This window comes from Octodon degus, unplaced genomic scaffold (assembly GCF_000260255.1).
Source record: "Octodon degus isolate 3935 unplaced genomic scaffold, OctDeg1.0 scaffold00027, whole genome shotgun sequence".
Taxonomy (NCBI): Eukaryota; Metazoa; Chordata; class Mammalia; order Rodentia; family Octodontidae; genus Octodon; species Octodon degus.
Window position 1 is genome coordinate 6,907,276 of NW_004524603.1, and position 17,967 is coordinate 6,925,242.

The following is a 17,967-nucleotide window of genomic DNA, read 5'->3' on the forward strand; positions in this document are numbered from 1 at the left end:
CCCGCCCCCGCCGCCCCTGCCCGCCCGGCTCCGGGCTAAATCGGGGTAGATTTCGGCAGCCCTCGCCTCCTCCGTTTTGGTAGCCTGGAGGGTCGCCGTGGACCCCGCTGCATTGTGTATTCCCGCCACCCCCACCCCAGAGTGTCCGCGCCGCGCGCCGGATTACTTTTTGAAAATGGGAAGGATCGAGGAGCACTGTCTTTTGGAAAACTTAGTGAACATCTCCCGAGTTCCTGCTTTCTAGAGAATAGTAATCTTATGAAAAGAAAAGACATTTTTAGCCGTTTTGGCCAACTTGCGAGATGCATGTGAGAATGGCGACAGGTGCTAACGAAATTAAAACTGTCATTTAGTCCGTGGTTATTTTCCAAATCCCGGAGGCTTGAATGAAGATGAGGTGGTAGAATAAGTGATTGCTAATAGGGCGCCTGTGACAAATGTGTGTTTGGACTGTAGCTTTGGCAGTTTCTTATTAATTGGTCTGGTTTTCCTTGAACAATAGCTTTGGTGAGTCAGAAAAAACTGTGTGGAAATGTTTGTTGCCTAAGAATGAATGTATGCTGCCTACAGTTAAAAGTAGTTATCACACAAAATCTGTAAAATTTAAAATCATTTGGAAGTAAAAATCTTTGGTATTTAAAGTACAGGACTTTCTGGCTTTTAAGAAAGTCGTTGCCAGTTTAGTTTCATGGTGTTTAATATCACATGAAACATTTGAAAAATAAATCTTTAAAAATACAAATATTGGCACAACTATAGTTTGTACTTCTGGGGCTTCTGAGTTTTTTATTTATTGAGGTATTCTTGCTCATTGAATATTAGGAACTAATTCGTCTTTAGGGATAAAATGGAGAGCCAAGTGTATAATTCTAATTATTTTATTCATAGTTTTATTTGCAAGAAAATGAAAGTAAACTATATTTTAAATTTTTTGCTCATTGTAAAGTTAGGAATAGATAGGATTCTACTTTTGTAATTAAAGAATACGCCTGCATTTTCAAGGTATGCCTGGGAATGTGATATTTAAAGTCCAGGAAGCACTTGGGAAAATTGCATCCTGAATTGTCATTTTTGTGGAAAGTGATATATCCCAACAAAGTTAAAAAACGTAGATTTTTTCCTGTTTGCATTATTCTATCTGATGAAGACCCAAGATTCATCTGCGAACTTAAACGGAGACAAAGAAATCCATTATAAAAAGCTGTAAGCATGTGTTCTGCGGTGTTCAGGTACAGATTCGACATACTGCCGTAAGTGTAGAGATTATAAAATCAGGTTTAGGTTTGTATTAGTTTACCAATTATGTTTTTTAAAAAGACAATTGACGTTATTTATTCTTATGAGCTAATTGTGCAGATTTTTTGCAGAAACTTGGGTATGTTAGGATTTAAACATTCTCATTTTGCCCTTCATGTATATTCTCTATTAGATATCTTTGTTCTTGTCACAAGGTTATCTTTTACAGAGGCTTTTTGATTGAAAATTTTGCTCTTTGTTAGGATTGAGAGTATACTTAGTTTAGTAATGATGGAAAAGAAAAACACTTGTTGATTTAGTGTACTTAGACAAAAAAAGTCCTTTTGGATACAGGCTTTGTCTGGTGATACACACACACACACTCTCACACACACACACACACACACACGATTGATTGTTTTCGTGTTGGCTGTTTAAAAACTAGGCAGGTTTCTCCATGCCCTTACCCCCCTTGAGATGAAGGCTCAAGAAGTGCAGATTTGTTTCAATATTAGCTTCTAAATAAACAACTGAGAAAGTTGCTGCTTTAAAAAAACCAGCCAGGGGAGATTTTTATGATGATAAAAGTGAATTACAGGATCAATTAGAAAGGATCCCTGCATTAGTTTTGGTCTTTATGTCAGTATAGGTGAAGAAAAAAATGTTCTGTAAATGTGAAAGAATTATGTGGGCTGGTGAAACCTTTCAGAGGGGAGCCAGGTGGAGAGGAACAATTCGTTAAATCCAGAGAAAGCTTGCTTAGCCATGTGCTGTCCTGCTGAAGGCCTTCCTCAGTTCCCAGGCACTCTTGTGTTCCCACAGGGCTTTGTGCACACTTTCATTATAGCCAGTATTGAATTGTATTATAATCACTTGTTCACGCTTCCCTCTCCCTGACTGTACACTCCTAAGAGCCTAAGGCAGAGGCTCTCTTATTTTTCTTTGTATATCTACCACCTAGGTTGGCAGTTGCTGGAGTAGGAATTTTATAAATTGAACCTTCTTTCTCCCTCTCTCTCCCTCTCTCCCCCCTTCCCTCCCCTCCCTCCCCTCCCTCTCTTCCCTCTCTTCCCTTCCCTCTCTTTTTTTCTCTCTCCCTCCCCCCTCCTCCACACCCCTCCTTCCCACTCTTTCTGTATTACTTAGTTTGAACCCAGGGTATTTTCACTGACCTACCTTCCCAACCCTATGCTTTTGAGACAGGGGCTTGAAAAAATCATTAAATTGGTGAGAGTCAAAAGTTGTGATCCTCCTGCTGCATCCTCCCTGAGTACTGCAATGATGGGTATGTGCCACCACACCTGGCAGAGAATGGGGATATTAAAGTAATTGAACGAATTAAGGAAATAGGAAAGATGTGAAAACATTTGGCAAAGGAACTTGGAATGCAAATAGGGGGTATTGCAATATTTACATCATGAAGAACTTTAGAAGGTCTTTTTCACCCTTTTAGAGAAGCAGAATTACAAAGAATAATAATTGTCAAGGTGGATACATTTTGCTGTTTTTCATTGTTATAATCTATGGTATTGAAAATTGAGCCCCTTGTGGCCAGGGCCTTGAATCCAGGGGCTTTGCACACATGAGGGAAGGCTCCACCATTGAGCTACATCCCCAGCCTCTTTTCAATTTTGAGACAGGGTCTAAGTAACTTGCCACATTGCCCACGCTGGACTCAAATTGGGATCCTTTTGCCTTCGTTTTCCAAGTGGCTGGGATTAAAGGAATTTGCCTGTGTGCCTGGTTGAAAATTGGAAGTTGTTTTTAAGTTTTTGAGACAGGGTCTTGCTGTGTAATTTAGTCTGGCTTTGAATTTCTTATGTTGCCCAGACTGACCTCCAGCTTGCTGTTATCCTGCCTCAGGCTTTCACGTACTGGGATTACAGCATGTGCTGCTATTCCAGGCTTTGAACATTGGATATTCTTTAAGTATAACCTCTTGTATTTATGTTTGGTACACCCGGGAACTAGAGAACTTAGTCACCTGGATGGCTGGTGATTTGTCTAATTTGATGTTGAAACTGATGATCTTCATATAAAACTGGAAGGAAAGAACAAGAGAGGTAGCATATTTTAATTGAAAGGTGTCTTGCTAGAATGCAAGAGTTTATTGGAATTGAGTTAGGTTTTAAAGCTGAACCTGAAGGAAGTAGTGATAATGTAATTATAGATTTCTTATTGAAGTATTCTTTATTCTTTTATAATTATATAAATATAGATCAGCAAATCCAGTAGTATCTCAAATGTTATTACTGATTAGTTTCTAAAAGGCTGCACAGATCTATGTCCTGCTGCTGTGTGACTTGTTGGTGCACGAATGTGACAAAAAATGAAATGAGAGGAATTACAGTCATGTACTGCATAAGAAAGCTTGGGTCAGTGACAGGCCATGTAGAGAAGGGTGGATTCATAGACTATATGCAGTGACACTGTAGCCATTGTAGTTTAGATGGTGACAGAATTGCCCAACAATTCATTTCTCAAATCTATCTTCATCATTAAGTAACATGACTGAAATACTAAAGTGCCTGTAATTTGCCAGGTGCTTTTTTTAACTGTGAGAAATTCATATCAGCTGTTTCATTATTAAATTTAAAAACCTGCATATATCACCAGATGAATGAACAAACTATGGTGTTAACATACAGTAAATATTCTGACATAAAAAGAACCGAATTCTGATACGTGCTATACAACATTGAAGACATGCTGAATGAAAGAAGCTGTATAAAAACCTTTTGTACAAAAAGCATAAAAGAATAGAATGGTTACATTTATATGAGGTTGTTAGAATAGGACACAGAGAGAAGGAAAGTAGTTAATGCTTTAATTTGTTTCATCTTCTTTTTCCAATTGTACTTTTTCTTTTCTAAATTTCTTACGCGTTTCTTTCATTTTTTTTCTTCAAATTTTACATGCATATATCTGGTAATATGAATAGCTGGTTGGAAGACAACACTGTGTATTACAATAAATACTGTGAAATTCATATTACTTTGGTAAGTAAAATTCTGTATCACTTGTAGATTTTTCCATTTTAATTCTAATTTGTACTCTTTAAAAAATAAATAATTTTTTTAAAAAAAGTAGAGTAGAGGTTATGAGGGACAGAGAAGTAAAATAGTTAACTAACAAGTGCAGGTTTTTTTTAGAGTGATGAGATAATCCTGGAGATGGTGGTGATGGCTGAACAAGATTTTGACTATACAGCCAGTCCTTGCTATCGCTGGCTTCTGTATCTGCACATTGGATCACCTGTTGGTTGAAAATACTACTCCAAAGAACATTGTGTTTACTGGGCATGTATAGTCATTCTTTCTTGTCGTATTCCCCAACCAATACAGTGTAACATCTATTTGCGTGATACTTGAATGGTACTAGTATTGTAAGTAATGCAGGGATGGTTTAAAGTAAATGGGATAGCTGAACTATTGGAATGGTGTTGTGGACCTGCAGTCCGACCTCCATTGAAGGCAGAAACAGGAAAATGGCCTGAGTGTACGAGTTTGATGTGAGCTTGGACAATATGGTGAGACTTTCATCTTAAAAAAAAAAAAATATATATATATATATATATATATATATACATACACACACGCGCGCGCGCACATGTATGTGTATAGTTGTGTTTAGTTTTCTTGAAGATACATGGGGTTTGAGCATTTGTGGATTTTGGTATCTGAGGGAACGTTCTGGAATTCAGTCTTTGAGGGGGTACCGGTGATCAAACTCAGGACCTTGTGCTTGCGATGCAGGGACTTACGCGCTGAGCTGTGTCCCCTGCCCTGGAGTTTAGTCTTCATTGTACACTAGGGGACAGCAGTGCTTAATGCCACTAGATTAGACACTGAGAGATGGTTAAACACACACACACACACACACACACACACACACTGTATATACATATTTCATTTTTTTTAAAAAAAATGTTTGCTATGTATATTTTTCCAGAATGCAAAACAGCACATCGTGCAAATCTTAGCTGATAGGGAAACTGAAGCAAACTGGGCTGCAGGTTCAGAACTTGTCCAGAGTTGGGTGTGGTGGTGCACAGCCATAATTCTAGCACTCTGGGAGCCTGAGGCAGGAGGCCCACATATTTAGGCACAGCTTCTGTGCTGAAACAAAAAAGCAATTTACAGAGGACTGGGGGCATAAGTCAAAGCAAAGACCTGGTGTGCATCTACTATGGCAAGGTGGGGAAGAACTTGATCAGAATGCAGCTGAGAATTTGGAGTTCAGATCCGAATTTAGTTCTGTTTGATATTGTATTATTCACTCCATATCACTTGCTGGCTAGTGGTTGACTAAAAATGTATCAGCTTCAAAAAGAGTGTTTATTTGAGTCAGTTATGTTTCAAAGTAGGTAGCTGTAGTTTATAGGCTAAAAGATGTTTCTGAGGGTGGTGGTCTCAGCTTGAGGATTCATGTCTTAGCCACAGTTATGACATCTGTGTGAGTGCGCAGCATGGCGTTTGCTGGCTTTCAACTCCTGCCCTGCCGGTTTGTGCCTAGGGTATTATCCTCTTGGGTGTGTGTGTGTGTGTGTGTGTGTGTGTGTGTGTGTGTGTCCCTGTTTGTAAATTGGTGCTGCTATGATTGTGTCTAATGAGGTGATTGTGAGGGTTAAGGGAATTCATGCGTGTGAAACTCTTAGAACTACTTCTGCCACAATGCTTGGGAATTGGTTTTTAGTTACTATTAACTAGTTATGGTACCTCTGTTGCTTTTAAGAGTCAGTGTAGTTTTTCATTAATGGAAACAAATACTTGTGAAAGTTTAAATACATGCTTAGAGATTGGTATATAAAGAAAAAGCTCCTATGTATTGTCCGTTTCTATTTAGAATGTCTATAGACTATAAGTAATATGTGTTCAATTTGAAATACTGAAACAACATAGGTGTTTGTAAAGTGAAGCTTTTCTCGATCCCTGTAATCCCATTAGTAGTTTTTATATATTCTTCCCAAACATTTTTCAATCTGTTCATATATCAATATTATTTTTTCATATACCTTCTAAAAATGAGACCACGTTATTTAATTTTAGCACTTGCTTTTGGTTGGCTCAGCCCTCCCTGAGGGCAGGGCTGGCGCAGCATGCGGTGCGTGGGATCCCATGCCGTGCGCCTGCCTAAGCTTGCGTAAGCCACTGCTTTAGACAGCTGAGCTCTCTCGACGGCCCTAACACATTTTCTTTTTGTTTGCTTTTTGAGACAGGGTCTGACTACATAGTTCAGGCTGGCTTTGAACTTGTGACAATCCTGCCTCAGCCTCCCATGTGTTGGGATTTCAGGTGTGCCAACACACCTGACAACACAACTTTTTAGAAAGTCAATCCAGAAAACAAGTTCATTCTTTAGAGGTTCTGTGTGCTTGCCACAGGTGCTTGGTGCTCATCGCTGCATGTAGATGACCTTTCTCACACGAGGTGCAGAGAGGAGCAAGAGCTAGGTAGTGTAGGACAAAGTTAGATACTTAGGGTTTTTTTTGTTTTGTTTTTAATGTGTTTAGTACAGGGTCTACAGGGTCTCACTGCACAGATGGGACTCATAGTGATCCTCCTGTTTTTAGCCTTCCAAGCACTGGGATTATCATGCCCAGTCTCAGTCATGTTTGGCATGGCATGGCATGGCAGGGCATGGTAGGGGATCGAACCCCAGACCCCTGCGTCTGCCTAAGCAGGTGCTTTAATCGGCTGAGCTATCTGGCTGTCCTGACTGATACTTGGGTTTTAAAGTTCTAATTTCTCACCTAGCTTCCTTGGATGTCCCTCTCTGATAAGGACTGAACCCAGGAGGGCCTTTACACTGAACTCAGCCCAGTTTTTTCTTTAAATTTTTTTTTTGGTGTCAGAAATCGAAATCAGGACCTTGCACTTTCCAGACAGGCACTGTACTGCTTAGCTATCTCCCTGCTCCCTTTCTTTAAAGTTTGAGATAGGGTCTTAATAAATAAGTTGCCCAGGCTGGGTTTGAATTTATGATCGTCCTGCTTTAAGTTCCAAGTGTTGGGATTATCTCATGTACCTCCACGTTAGGCTTGTGGGCCAGCTTTCTTTAAGGAGCATCGCTGAGTGAAGTTTTAATATACACTGTCAAATTGCTTTCTTAGAAAGGTAAGACATTTTTACATAGTTTATTGAAGGATAGTCATGTACAAAAATGCACACATTTGGAAAATAGAGTGTGAAGAATTGACAACATATGTGCCTAAACCACTACCTTAGGCAGCATGTGTAATGTTGCTGTCATCTCTTTGTCTCAAGTGCTGTTCAGAAATTTCATCGAAGGCAATTGAATGAAATATATTTTGTGACTGGCTTTTGGGATACGTTGTAGCTTATATCAGTAGTTTTTTTTTTCCAATAGTATTTCATGATATTTTTATTTTACTTCACTTAGCTGTTTTTTTTTTTTTTTTTTGCTCCGAATGCCTTCAAGGCAGGTTTGGCTGGCTTGAGTTGGGATCGAACCACAGCAACCTGAGCCTGACTGCTTTGTTGAAGCAGCCACCTAAAGAATTGAGCTAAGGGGCAGGCTCCCTAATTTACCTGTTGATTGCTACATAAAGCTGTTTTCAGTTTTGGGCTATTAATAAATTTGCTGTGACCATTTGTCTTTTCTGGGCACAACACTTTAGTTCTTGGGAAAATACTTTGGCATGGGATTGCTCTGTCACGGGGTGAATACTGCCGCGCTTTGTGCGAGGCTGCCAGGTTCTCCCACTTTACCTTGAAAGTTGCTATTCTGGTTTAAGTGCACAGGGACTACATTTGCTCTGCATCCTCACTGATCTTGGCGTTGGCTGGCTTCACATAGTGCCCATCAGTGAGTGTAAGCATCTCACTGTGGTTTAAATGTGTATTATCCATCCAGATAGATGCTCTGTGCTGGCTTTTTATAGGCTTATTGGCGATTCATACAGCTTTTTAAGTAATTTGCTCACTTTAAAAATTGGTAAGTTCAGACTTTAACCTTGTAATTGGAGAAGCTGTAGTTTCCTTTACCTTTGTCTGGTGATATTGTTTTGTGTTTTCTAATCCCAGGTGGTAGCCAGCTACTCCATACCTGTTTTCTAGAAAAGTGAAGTTCTTCAGATTCCTTGCTGGGTGCCTCAGCTATTGCCCATTAGGACTATTCAAACAAAGGGCAAGATATGCTTTAGAAATAGTCTGTTCGGTGACAGCACCAACATTAAAATCTAGACCGCTGAGTAAGTCGCACATTTCTGCCCCGGAGTCTGGAAATGGGGAATTTTAGGCATTCATCTTTGCCCTCCTTTCTTTTCCCAAATGGAAGTGCTGGAATAGAAGTGTCATCCCTTGGCTCCCAATCTCTGTATTAGCTTGAAAAAGGCAGGGAAAACTGTAGGAATTATATAATGGATTTCCCTGTAGCTCCTCAGTTCTTTTTTTAAAAAAATTTTATTTATTTATGTGTGTGTGTGTGTGTGTGGCCAGCTCAGCCCACCAGGGGGCGGGGCTAGCTGGCATGTGGTGCTGGGGATTGAACCCCGGTCGCTGTGCTTTGCTAAGCCTGCTCCAAGTAGGTGCTTTAGACCACTGAGCCATCTCACCAGCCCTCCTCAGTTCTTTTTTTTTTTTCTCTGAATGCCCTGAGGGGTGGTTTGGCTGGCTGGAGTGTTGTGGGGATCGAACTCCAGCAACCTGAGGCTGACAGCTTTGTGGAAGCAGCCACTTAAACAACTGAGCTAAGGCCAGGCCCCCAATTCTTTATAGCATTTTTGTATTTAGATACTCTACACAATCAGAGAAATTTCTCAAAAATGATTCCTAAAGTATAGCCTTCTATATTTAGAGACTCAAGTATTTCTCTTGGGTTTAATTCTTTATTTTTGGACCTTGCTATTACTTTCTTATGGTTATTTGTGGGGGGCGGGGAGTGATTTATTTTATTTTATTTTTAAAATTTTTTTTACATTTTAAATTTTTTATTTTTTTTGCGGAACCAGGGATTGAACTCAGGCCTTTGTGCTTGCAAGGGAAGCGCTTATTCCACTGAGCTACCTCCCCGGCCCCTTTTTTTTTATTGTAAAGAGAAAAAATGATATAAAGTGTTTTTTTTGGCGGAACTGGGGATTGAACTCAGATCCTTGCGTTTGCCAGGCAAGTGCTTATCCTACTGAGCCATCTCCCCGGCCCCAATATAAAGTTTTAAAACAAGATAGTACAAGTGTGGGGGCAGGGAAATAGCTTAGTAGAATAAGCTGTTGCCTGGCAAGTGCAGGGTCCTGAGTTCAATCCCCAGTGCCAAAAAAAAAAAAAAAAAAAAAAAAAAAAGATTGTAGGAGAGTACCAGTGCTTAATACAGTGCATATTATTATTTTCAAAGTAGATGCTCAAATAGGCATAAAAAATGGATTGGCCAATATAAGCACAAACTTTTGAATGAACTAATGGAAACAGGTAGTATAACTATCTTAACTATCTTGTGTGTGTTTATTTTTCCTTTTCCCCTTTCTCCTTTCCTCTATTCCAGTTTGTCTTCCCTTTTGAGCACTTTCTTCCCGTTTTATCTCCTGTATGTTTTGTATCATATTTACTCTTTCAGGTTTTTCTATTAGGGAGACAATATGATATTTACACATATGGGTCTAATTTATTTCACTTAAGAGTATGGTTGCAAGTGCATCTATTTACTTATAAAAGTCCCAAGTTTATCCTTTTTTATAACTGAGTAATGCTCCATTGTATAAAAATACCACCCTTTTCATCCATTCCTTGGTTGATGGGCATTTGGATTATTTCTAAGATTTAGCTATTACTGTTTGGCTGCTGTAAACGTGGGTGCACATACATCATTATGGCATGATGCTTTCAATTCTGGGAGAATATTCAGGAGGGGAATAGCTGGGTCGAATGGGACTTCTAATCCTAGCTCTTAGAGAATCTCCACACTGATTTCCACAGCGGTTGCACCAGTCTATACTACCAACAGTGGAGAAGCATGCCGTTTCCCCCCCAGGAACACTCCCCCCTCCAGCATTTGTTATTGGCTGACTTCTTGATGACAGCCATTCTTTCTGGGGTGAGATGGAATCTCAGTGTGTTGTTTTAATTTGCCTCTCTCAAATGACCAATGATGTTGAACATTTTTTTCATAGATTTATTTGCTATTTGTATTTCTTTATCTGAGACATTTTTATTCATTTCAGATGTCCATTTTTGGATTGTGCCTTTGAACTTGGGGGGGGGACCTGATTTTTAAAAAATTCTTTATTATAGATAGAAGTCCTTTGTCTGAGGGGCAATTGTCTAAAAAATTTTTTTCCCACTCTGTGGGTTGTCTTTACACTCTTGGTGATTTCTTTTGCTGTGCAAAAGCTTTTTAATAAGGTGAGATCCTGGTTGTTGATTCTTTGAAGTATTTCCCATCCTGTTTGGGTTTTGTTCATGAACTCTGTGCCTACCACTATGTCATCAAGATTTTACCTACTTTCTCTTCCAGTAGGGTTAGTGTTTCTGTTTTAATATTTATATCTTTGATTCATTCTCATTCATATTCTCTCTCTCTCTGTCTGTGTCTCTCTCTCTTTGGTACTGGGGGTTGAACTGAGGACCTTGCACTTTCCAGGCAGGTTCTTATGCTGCTGAGCAATCTTCTCAGCCCCTTTGATGCATTTTAACTTTAGTGCATGGTGATAGACATGGGTCTAGTCTTATGTTGTCAGCATGTAAAGAGCCAGTTTTTCTAGCACCATTTGTTAAAGAGGCTATCTTCTAGTGAATATATTTGGCCCTTTAGTCAAAGAAATGGTAGCTGAGTGTGTTTGTAGTTGTGCCTGCATCTTCTAATCTGTTCCATTGATCCTGGTCTTTATTATTATTGTTATTTTTAATGTATTTAGTACACAGTCTGCAGGGTCTCACTACACAGATTGGATTTGTAGTGATCTTCCTGTTTTCAGCCTCCCAAGTGTTGGGATTACAGATGTGCACCACCAAGCCCAGTCTCAATCTTTGTCTCTGCGCCCTGGGGGGGTGGGCGGGGCTGGCATGACATACTGGGGATTGAACCTCAGCTGCTGCCTAAGCAAGCACTTTAGTCCACTGAGCTATCTGGCTGGCCCCTGAATTTGGTTATTAATTTTAGGAGTCTTCTATGGAGGTTTTGGGGTCTTCTATGGAGAGTATCATGTCTTCTGTGAATAATGACAGTTTAACTTTTTTGAAACAGGTTGGTTGTCACCTTACAGTGATCCTCCTGTCTCAGGCTCCTAAGTGTTGGGATTACTGGCAAGTGCCACCATTCCTGGCAGTTATTTTTGCTAAGTGATGTTACAGTAATCAACAGATGACATAGTTTGTAAGGCAAATTTCTTAGCTTGTTTTTTGCTGAATTCGCTAACCTGGATGATCTATGAAAAATGGAAATGCCCTTCTCATGGTTATGAGTGCTGAGAAGTCTCACGCCAAGTTGTTGGCACCAGGTGAAGCCTTCCTTATGCATGCTCAGGTGGGGAAAGGTGGGGGCAGCAGGAACAATTCCCTTGTGACCCCAGCACTTTGTAATACTGTCACATTGGCAGCTTCTCAGTTGTGGTGAGGACCAATTCTGAGCAAAGCCCAGCACTGACAAATCTCATTGATTGTTAAATATACAATTCTTCAGGGTTTTCTAGTATGTCAGCACTGTAAGTATTTACATTTGTGATAAACATATGGGAAATCATGAAGAAGCGTTCAGTTCCTAGCTTCCCCGACCTCCGTTCTCTGTCTTGTCCCTGAGCCAAGATGAGTTAAAGGAGATTCCGGAGGTCTCGGCTGCACTGAGGGGCTCTGTTGGTGCCCATCATCAAAGAAGTGACACTTACAAACTGTAGTACTGTCCTAAAATAACTGTTGGGGGGGTCTGTTTGTCTGTCTAACTGTCATTCTTTCTAGCATTCTGAAACCACTAGATCATAATGATTTGGTTGTACAATACCTGGTAGTTCTAAGTTTTTGTAAAAACTTTGGGATTAATATTTTGAACAACCCAATCTGTTTCATGATTCTTCAGAAGGAATTACACCTTAATTTCAAGTAATAAGATGTAAATGTGTACACCAGGCAGAGACAAATTTGCAAAATTTCCAATGAAAAGTGTATAAGAAGGTGCCTTCTTATAAGTGGCTTCTCTAAGCTGGGTGTGGTGGTATGTCTGTAATACCAGCACCTGGAAGGCTGAGGCAAGAGGATCTCAAGATTGGGTACCACCTGGGCCAGTGAGATCTTGTCTCAAACAAAAAACCCCTAAAATAATAAATATATATGTGCACGCTGGGGATGTATAGCTTAGTGTGAAGGCCCTGGGTTTAATCCCTAGTACCATAAAATGATACAAAGCAAAACAGCCCAAATAACTTCTCTAGGTCTGTGATCATTGTTTTGCTGTTGAGTACAGTTGTTACTTTGCACTTAGGGGTCATTGATATATGAAACACACTCAGTGTAAGAGAAGTGGCTGTTCTGTCGGTGTCATCTGTGTTTGGGTGAATTGCTCATGAGACTTAGCTCTTTCAGCAAGCTTGTGCATGTGCACATGCCCGTTGCTCAGGATGAGCCTTGGCCCAGAATGCTCAATAAATTCTTTTTTTTTTTTTTTTTGCGGAACTGGGGATTGAATTCAGGCCCTTGCACTCGCCAGGGAAGCACTTAGTCCACTGAGCCATCTCCCTGGTCCCAGTAAATTCTTATCCACTAGTTGATAATGCCCCTCATCTCAGCTTTCCCCAAGTCCTTTAATAGAATCTTCAGAACTTTCTTGTGTTGGCCATTTTGCAAGTCATTTGGGTTGAATGTTTAGTCCTAGGGTTGTGAGGTTATATTTTTGTCATTTGTCTTTTATGAAATGATCAAACTGGGGGGCTGGGGAGATAGCTCAGTAGAATAAGCACTTGCATGGCAAGTGCAAGGGCCTGAGTTCAATCCCTGGTTCCGCAAAAAAGAAAAGAGAAAAAAAAAGATAAAACTGGACATGGTGGCACACGCCCATAATCCCAGCATCCTGAGGCTGCTGTAGCAGGATTGCTAGTTCAAGCCAGCCTGGGCAATTTAGGGATTAAGCAAGACCCTGTCTTCAAAAAAAAGAGTGGGGTAGGGCTGAAGATACAGTTCTGTGTGAAGGCCTTGGGCTCAACCCCCAGTTTAAAAAGAACAAACAAACAAAAAGCAAACATCCAAAGAAGCAAAAAGTCCTGTGACAAGATTTTAATGTTACTTTTATGATGATAGGGTGAGGTGTGTGTAGATAGGAAATTTGGTCAGTAGGACCGCCTGTTTTCAGAGGGGTGACCATAATCATTAGTGTTATGTTATAGCGATTCAAGATGGGAAAACAAGCAGTTTGCTTAAAACAAATTTTGCCAAACATCAGTCTCTTAATTGGGAATAGATGTGTGGCACACGCTCATTTGGATTCCACAGTGTGAGTTATAGTAACTATATTACCTTTATTAAATATTTTTCATATAGATTTTTGTTTGCCTGCCTTGGTCTCTTTCTGTTGCAAGAGTGGTGGTTTCTCCAGGTGTGGTGGCACTGCCTGTAATCCCAGCACCCAGGAGGCTGAGGCAGAAGGATCACTGAGTTTGCAGTTAGCCTTGGCTATTTGTCGAGTTCAAGGCCAGCCTGAACTACATAGCAAGCCCTGCCTCAAAAACCAAAAGCCCTCAAGAATTGCCCCCTTCCAAAGAAACAGAAAAGAGTGGTGGTTTCTAGGCTTTTTATTTACAAAACTCTCTAGAAATATTTAGGGTGGCAGTGGTGATTGAACCCAGACTTCTTTCCCTGAGCTATATCCCCTGCCTCATCAGCCTCCCGGAGTGCTGGAATTACAGGAGTGCACCATCATGCCTGGCTTCAAAGATTGTATTTCTCAGCCAGGCATGGTAGTACATGCCTGTAATCTCAGCATTCTTGGGAGGCTGAGGCATGAGATTCTAAGTTCAAGATCAGGCTGGGCAGGAAGTACACTCACTGCAAAAGCACTAGCTTCAATCCCTTTTACTGCCAAAACACACAACACCCAACCCCCTCCCCCCACTTTGCTAGACTTTGACCCTTGAATGTACACATTTAAATTCCATTTAACAAGGTGGAAGCATTACAAAATGCTGTCTGCATATCAGAGTGATGAGTTTTGAGGACTACCTGCTCTTTTTCTTGGAAAGTGCCATTTTTACTTAAAAGGGGCTGACAAGCTATGATTATTTAGACTGAGGGATTTGGCAGACTTTTGCTGAAATGAAGAAAGTAAGCTGGTCATTTCAAGGAAAACAGTTGACCATATTTGTTGGCAATGAAGGTTTGAGCTTTCAAGCAAAAACTAAATTTTTGGAAACTTGTATCTGATACCCAGTCACAATATTTAAAGATTTTCTGATAAGATTAGTGGGGTTAAGAAGTATGATTTTTTTTTTTTTTTTTTTGTGAAACCGGGGATTGAACTTGGGCCCTTGAGCTTGCCATGCAAGTGCTTATTCTACTGAGCCATCTCCCGGTCCCAACAAGTATGATTTTTTGAAATGTATCAATTTATATGAAAATTACAAAAATGTCCCTAATTCAGTGGACCAGTCTTTTTTTTTTTTTAGGACAGGGTCTACAGGGTCTCACTACATAGATCGGATTCATAGTGATCCGCCTGTGTTCAGCCTCTTAAGAGCTGGGATTACAGGCCTGCCCAGTCTCAGTCATCATCTCAGTGCTCCCTGGAGGTGGGGTTGGCATGGCATGCCGGGCATTCGGAGATTGAACCTCGGCCCCGTCCACCTAAGCAGGTGCTTTAATCTGCTGAGCAATTTGGCCGGCCCTTTTTTTTTGAGACAGGGTCTCACTATACAGTTCAGGCTGGCCTTGTGCTCACTTTTATAGTCCCCAGGCTCATCTTGAACTCGCAGAGATCCTCCTGGCTCATCCTCCTAAATGCTGGGATTATAGGCATGCGCTTCCATGCCAGGTTCCAGGCATGGTGGGCACCCACACCTGTGGCCAAGTTGGCATGTGGGGCCAGAGATTGAGCTCAGGTCTTTGTGCTTGCCAGGTAGGTGCTTGTGCCTCTGAGATACCTCTCTGGTCCCTGGACCAGCCTTTTTTGATTGAAGAATGATGGTCACCACATCATACATTGGTTAAAGACCCTTTGGAAGAGAACAGACTAAGTAATGCTAAGGTAGCAGAGAAGTTCTATTGCTACAATTTCATATTCCAGGTTTCAACTAATTGCTGATGTGGCATGCTTGTCTTGAGGAATTAGATTGAGTTGTAGGCAGAGCTAGCTACTCTTCATGGGTGAGTTTTGGTGGATACACAAAGCATGAGAGTCACAATTATCTAAAGGCTCTTCAAATAGTTTTCCCTTTTCTAGCTATGTGAGTGTCTCAGTTACTCTTCTCTCTTGTTGCTGGGACAAAATGCCTGACACCCAAAAGGAAGGAAAGGTTTATTTAGCTCACAGTCAGTGGAGGTTTCAGTCCATACTCAGCTGGCTCCAAGGCAGAGTGGCACATAGCAGAGAGCAACCTTTCATGGTGGTGGCAAAGGGAGTAGCAAGTCTCTCTCCCTTGAGTTGCATTCAGGCTATCCGTCCCAGGCTGAGAGTAGTTCTCACACCCATAATCCCAGCAGCACTCATACCCATAATCCCAGTGGATCATGAATTAATCACAAACTCCAGAAGTCTGCCTCATGACTGCATGAGGCTTTGGAGGAACAGCTAGACACAAACCATAACAGTGAGATTGGGGTTTTTTTAAAAATACATTTTAATGAAAATAACATGTTGGAGCCTGTTGGAGCCCAGTGAATGCAGAAGCAGATATGAGCGGCCGGGGAGATGGCTCAGTAGAATAAGTGCTTTCCTGGCAAGCACAAGGGCCGGAGTTCATTTCCTGGTGGGGGAGAGAAGAGGAAGAAAGATTCTAGCTGGCTTCAATTGTGTGTGTGTGTGTGTGTGTGTGTGTGTGTGTGTGTGTGTGTGTGTGTGTATTTTTAAGGAAGGGTCTACAGGGTGTTCAGGGTCTTACTACTAGATCGAACTCATAGTAATCCGCCTCTTTACAGCCTCTCAAGAGCTGGGATTACAGGCGCGTACTACCACGCCTGGTCTCTAGCTGGCTTCTATTTAGACAGGTGCTAAAGAAGTTGACACAGTGTTAAATACTACCAGTTATTGATGTTTGAAAGAAAATAGTTTTTAAAACTATATAACTTTATATTAATATGTAAGACTTAGTATTACTTAAGTGCCTAAAACAGCAAAATTGCCTGGTTTTTAATTTCTTTTTTTTTTTTTTAAATATTTATTTATTTTTATTTATTACATTTATTTATTGTGTGTGTGTGTGGCCAGCTCAGCCCACCAGGGGGCGGGGCTGGCTGGCATGTGGTGCTGGGGATCGAACCGTGGTCCCTGTGCTTCGCCAAGCTTGATTCAAGTAGGTGCTTTAGACCACTGAGCCATCTCTCCAGCCCCTTTAATTTCTAATATGTTAAATCTCAGTAGCTATAACATGAACTGAATGTGTCAGGAGACACACTTGAGAGTGTTGTCACAGTGTTTATTCTTTAAATTTTGTTTCTACCTTTTCTGTTTCTAGCAGAAGCATTAGCTGACAACTGCATGAATACTTGATGTCTTACTCTGTGTTGTAAATTCCACATTCTCATTTCATAGCACTGGTTTATTTAGGAGTGACCCCCTCCTCCCCACAGCAGTGAATCTAGAGCTTTCACCCCAAGCTGTATGCCCTGCCCTCTTTTTATTTTTTAATTTAATTTATTTTTTTCTCCTTTTTTTCCCCCCATAATTCTATTGAGAGATAAATAGCAATGAGACAGTCTCAAATCAAATTGGTAGGACAGTTTCAATAATTAACACATTGCATACTGTCTTCCTAGTGGTTATTTGCTGTACTAGATGCAGACATGATATCCCATTTACAAACATTATTAGAGCAAATCCTTCTATTCATTAAGAGAATGTAACTATATATCTATCCTATTATGTTTTTAAATTTTAAAACAGTATTTCAGGAGCTGGGGAGATAGCTCAGTGGAATAAACACTTGCCTGGCAAGTGAAAGGACCTGAATTCAATCCCTGGTTCCGCAAAACAAAAAAAAAAACAAAACAAAAAACAGATCAAAAGAACAAACAGTATTTCAGTAAGTCACCTTCTCTAGGCTTTGAATATTTGATCCTTCTATCTCAGGCTTCTAGAATTTTGGATTACAGGTGCGTGCCACAGTGCCCAGTTTAGGACTACATTATCTTTCAGTTTATTCTCATATGGCCACATCTGAATTTTTAATCTTTTAATGTCCCTTGTCATATTTTATCCTTCTATTTCCACTGCTGTCAACCAGTTAGGTTATCACTTTATCTCTGAATTACTTCAATAATTCAAATATTGAATTGAGTATTTTTTTTTTTTTCATAGGAATTTTGTCTTTTGGGCAGACAGAGGTTCATCGGGGCCCCGGTCACTGGGCCTCATTGACTGTCCATTTCATAACTTTAGCACCAGTTCTCCTTAGACATGAAAAGAACTCCAGAGGCCAGAAAAGAGCCAGACTCCAGGTCCAGTTAAATCCTTGGTGTCTGATCTATGTGGGGGCTTTAGACACTTGCTTCTTGGTTCTTTGTTTTTTTTTATTTTTTTTTATTTTTTTAAATTTTATTTATTTATTTGAGAGAGAGAGAGAGAGAGAAAGAGAGAGAGAGACCA

The 17,967-nt window shown here is 40.4% G+C and overlaps 1 protein-coding gene across 6 annotated transcripts in view; it reads left to right on the forward strand.

Annotated features, from left to right (window-relative positions):
• The first annotated feature begins 27 nt into the window (after positions 1 to 27).
• The window catches only part of Ezh2 (enhancer of zeste 2 polycomb repressive complex 2 subunit), a 67,458-nt gene continuing 49,518 nt past the window's right edge, over positions 28 to 17,967 (forward strand). For all 6 annotated transcript variants that reach the window (XM_012514226.2, XM_012514228.2, XM_012514225.2 and 3 more), the window contains exon 1: positions 28 to 324. The gene's annotated coding sequence lies outside the window, so the exon portion shown is untranslated. The remainder of the gene's footprint in view (positions 325 to 17,967) is intronic.